At 44.5% G+C, this 4,955-nt stretch overlaps 1 protein-coding gene across 1 annotated transcript in view; it reads right to left on the minus strand.

Moving 5' to 3' along the window:
* The window catches only part of det1 (DET1 partner of COP1 E3 ubiquitin ligase), a 54,515-nt gene that overhangs the window by 45,447 nt on the left and 4,113 nt on the right, over nucleotides 1-4,955 (minus strand). Inside the window, exon 2 of the mRNA XM_025056204.1 lies at nucleotides 3,101-3,261. The gene's annotated coding sequence lies outside the window, so the exon portion shown is untranslated. The remainder of the gene's footprint in view (nucleotides 1-3,100; nucleotides 3,262-4,955) is intronic.

The following is a 4,955-nucleotide window of genomic DNA, read 5'->3' on the forward strand; positions in this document are numbered from 1 at the left end:
ACTGGCCTCGACAACCTAATTGAACGACGATCGCACAGAGAACATTAGCAGAACATCGGTGACAGCCTGTTCTACTTGGATGAAAAAAACAACCTCCCATCCGTTTGGTTTGGAACGCCGCCATCGTTCCCTCTTAGCCTCGGAATAAGGACCTTCATCCTGTGGACTGCACATAATTGTCGAAAAACTAGGGCTCGGGGAATAATGGAGGCAAACTCTCACCCCTCCACACACACACGCGCGCTCACACACACGCGGTGACCCAAGTCGTCCAGAGAGACGGAGATAACTAGAGTCAGAGAGCTATGGAACCACGGGGAGCCCATTATTTCTTAATATGCTTTTCTTAATGTGAAAATTAGAAGCAGGCTGAACGCGGGGCTAATTCCTAATGTGTCATTCAAGTGCCAGTGTGTGTGCGTGCGTGCGCACGGGCTCACGATCTCCAATGTTCCTCGCCTAATACCTGTAACTCAGTGTCTGATAGCGGACGCTAATGAGTACAGAGAAGGGCGCCGCTCGCCAGGACGAGAGAGTTAAGAGCTGACACGGTGAAAGAGAGCGAGAGAAGAGAAGGTAGAAGTGCCGCTCTAATGAGCTCGCCGCTCCACACTCGCTGTCACTCTCCTGCCCCGACGCTGTGACCCGGACAATGCAGCGCTGCAGTCGCCCGACCATTGTCCGTGCTAACCCGGCCAGATCCCCCGTGGAGAATCAATGGTCGGTGCAACATGAACCGGGCGGCGGCGGCGGCGCCGTGCAGTCAGAGACGTCAGATGTCACTCTGTGAGTGCTGTTGTCGCTGACAGCGGCGTCTGATGGAGGCGCTGTAGAACAGAAACTACATGCAGCGCTGCAGCAACGTGACAGACTTCAGCTGGACCGGGGACTAGATCTAAGACCTGGGACTACGTTACTATTACACAGCAAGACCACTGAAGCTACTAGGTCGGTGGTTCCCAAAGATGGGGGCGAGTGCCATTCATGGGACGCTACGTTACATTACGTTACGTTACTGTACGGCTCAATTCAATTTATTTCAATATCACTTTTCAATTTTACAGAATGTGTTTCAATTCTGACTTTTGATGATAAAAGAAAAAGTTTAACATTAAGGTCAAATATATTTTATGTTATAAAAATACAGTAAGGAAATTCTCACCAATTCTTTTTACTGAGCCAAAGGCTGCTGGGAAATCTGGCTCGTAAAGACTGCGTGTCATTGAATTTTGAATCAAAATTTCGGCAAGTTTTTACTCTTTTTAGTGCGAGTACATGACTGAGGAACTCCACGGGAACTGAAGGACTGAAGAACATGGCGAGTACATGACTCTGAGGAACTCCACAGGAACTGAAGGAGCTTCACAGTGTTTTTTAATGACATGACTTTTTCTCGAGTCATTTTCCAGGTCAGTATTGACAGATCGAGGGGATTCAGACGATCACGGCCAGGACGTTGGGGGATCCAGTCAACTGTGAGTAAAATTTATGATATTCTAAGTATTTTGTTAGGTTAACTGTTTCCCGCCATATCTTTGTTTTCTTTTTCTAAACAAACAGCTGCACAAAAAAAAAAAACCTTTAGTTTGAACCTTACGCAAATGGTTTTGGATTAAATGCATCCAATGTCAAGCAAGTTGGGTGGTAAAAGATCCAGGTAAAAACGTACATATATATGTAAACATAAATATATACATATATATGTTTTTCTTTCGGTAATGTACCTTAGATTCTTACCTGAATCTTTTACCAGACCAACATGTAATTAACACACATTCATCATCGCTGACGAGTCGAAGGCCATCGATCAGTTTTAGTTTCGACAACAAAGGAGCTGAGATACAAATTCCCAGCTCCCAGTTTTGGATTATTAGTCCAAAGAAGATGGAATAATGACAGACTTGGGCAGTGAGAGTGGGATTTAAAAAGAGAGAGAGAGAGAGAAAAAAGGACAAATCAATAGTAAAAGAAAATAATAATCATGCCACTTACAGAGACCCCATAATGTGAAGAAGTGCTGCACTCACTCTCTCTGTGGCTGACAAATGATCCGTGCCAGTGAGCAGCACAAACACCACGGCCTCAGCTGGTTAGCGCCTCGCATGTGAAAATCAATTAAAGATGGAACTCAAGGATTTACCACTTTTCTTTTGGGGGGGTGGTGGTGAGGGTGGTGGTGGTGGTGGGGTGTTGAGCAAACAGCATTGTTCTTTCAGAAAGCTGTAATTTTACAGTAATCACATGCTCTTAAGCTGAAGAAGCAGCGGATGGGGTGAGGACAAAAAAAAAAAACAAAAAAAACTCCCACAATCCTGTGCTGTTTTTTTTTTTCTCCCCCCTAATATGCAAACCACTGAAATCCATTTAATACCATGGTGTGATTCCAGACATCAATCATCCATGTCGTGGTTAAAGTCTGGGATTTGTTATTAAATTCCACGCTGCGGGAAAAAAAAAAAAAAAAGAGAGAGAGGGATGTGGAAATCTGTGACTGGGCTGCAGTGATGTACGGACTTTAAATGATGTCTTTATTAAAAACAGCAGCTCAGACGCCTGGTCCTTAATGGGCTTCAGACCAGGATCTGATCCAGGCCCGAAAGAACAGAAAGGTAGTGGAGCAGGTGTGTGTGTGTGTGTGTGTGTGTGTTCTTTTCAGGTCTTAAGAGCTCTTATCCTGCAGCAGTACAGCGTGGAGCGCAGCGGTCATTTCATCTACTTCCAAATGTCACCGTGTCACAGACCTTTGTTGAGATCAAGCAAAGCAAGCAGAGAGTGTGTATGTGTGTGTGTGTGTGTGTGTGTGTGTGTGTGTTGCAGTCAGCATGAGCGATCTTATCTGGCCTACATTGACCTTGGTGTAAAACGGCACATTCAGCCTAAATACCGTTGACGAAACACGAGCCCTGCCTGGAGAACATCGTCACGCACGTGCGTGTGTGTGTTGTAGATGTCGACAAAGATTATCTGTATTTCGGCCATTTTTTTTTTTGTCCTCCACACCTCGTTTGGTTGCCGTATGCTAACGCAGTAACTCACGTGGACTACTTGATAAATCCTAATCAATACAACAACAAAAACAACGTAATAAAACATTACTTACTTGAAATCCACCTGGATCGCACACAGATGTGGGTCCGTTTTTCACGATGATGTTGGCTTTCCTGGTAACCAGACCAAACGCATGTCGGTCCTAAGGCAGGGGAGTCAAACATATGGTCCGCGGGCCAAAACCGGTCCAGCAGGGTGTTAAATTCGGCCCACCTGATGAATTTTGGAAACAAGAAAAAAATACACATAAACACTTTATGTTCAGGATATTTTTTGTAAAGTTATATTTCATGACTTTGACTTTGACACCCGTGGAGTTATATTTCATGACTTTGACTTTGACCCCTAAAATCAAGATGTAAAATGATGAATATTGTGTCTGTCCACACACACACACACACACACACGCACGCGCGCTGAGATCTGAGAAGCACGGAGGCTGAACTGAAGAGAGACACTAACGTTTACGTCTTCCGCTCCACAACTTCCCCGCCACAATAAAACCATCAGCGCACGGACGATTGTTGCCATTAGGGCCACAGCAGAAGTCGCAGGCGTTCAACATCACGGTCGTATTTTGAGATCGTGAATTCAATCAGGCCTGAAACGGCTTCAGCAAATGACGGGAAAAACATGAAAAACGCTTCGTAAACACCGGCAAACGCGCCACAAAGGCGTGCAGGGGGCAGCGATGAGGAGGTGAAGCCACGTGGGTCGCACGGAGCACGGGCGCCGTTTGTGCAGCATTAAATATTAATAGAAATAGAAGCGCGGCGGAGAGGTCAGCCGGGCTGGAGGCAGAGATATTAACAGGAAATAGGAGGCAGCGGGGGCTCGGCGGGGGGGCTCAGGCTAAACAAGCCATTATCATTCATTTACAGGATATTTGTCATTCACAACAAAACGCTGCTGCTGCAAATAGTGCTGTGATGTTCAGGAGGAAACAGTCATCTGACCACTTCATCCTCACCCTGCCTCCCCTCCTCTCCCCACACCTCCATCCCCACCCCACTCATTTTTTTTCTTTCACTTTCCTGCTCCCTTATTTGATTTACTCCCCCTCCTCACCCTCCACCTTTGCCTCTCACTCTCTCTGTCTTCCTTTTCATCTTTATTTTCCTGTTTTCTAAAAACTTTTTGATGGTTCTAGATCCGAACCTGGCCATGAGCTGCGGTCATTTGAACAGGTTTCAATTCAAGTTTGGGCAAAAATGAAAACATCTGAAAACGCTTCATTTAAAAAAAATAAAAAATTCCATAAAAATCTGGTCCAGTCAAAGGTCTTAGAACTTCTCGATTGACTCCAGAATTATCAGGCTGTGTTATACAACCACATTTTAAGAAAAACTAGAACCAGGTGATGATGAAATAAAATATATATATATATTTTTTAATATGTTCCAAAAGAACCCCAACAGTAAAGAGACTGAATTTCCAGCTCAGACTCATCTTTTCTTCCCTCTCATCTTCTTCGTCTTTTATTATCTCTGTAAAGGTTTCCTTATATATATATATATATATATATATATATTTGTTATTATTATTGTTATTATATGCTTCTCTGTTTCTCTGTTTATTTATTTCTTTGACTGGTGCCTTTGTTTCAGTTTGATCCTCGACGTCGTCGTCGTTTCCTCCTCTGATATTTATTCTTATTCCTCCACTTCAATACCTTTGTATATATGTCTTCCCTCCCCTCCTCTCCTCTCCCCCCTCTCTTCCTCTCCTCTGTGACACTCATCTGTCCCTCTCCACACCCCCTCCCCTCACCTTTCCTATATCCTGCCCAGATCCAACTTTATTGGCAGAGCTTTACAGAACCAATTCCAGGAGATTAAACTTGTGTCCTTTTACTCTTGTGTTATTAAAACAGCTGCTCAGTCACAACTGGCCCCACCTCCCTCCCT

The sequence above is a fragment of the Cynoglossus semilaevis genome, chromosome 6 (assembly GCF_000523025.1).
Source record: "Cynoglossus semilaevis isolate Cse_v1.0 chromosome 6, Cse_v1.0, whole genome shotgun sequence".
Lineage (NCBI taxonomy): Eukaryota > Metazoa > Chordata > Actinopteri > Pleuronectiformes > Cynoglossidae > Cynoglossus > Cynoglossus semilaevis.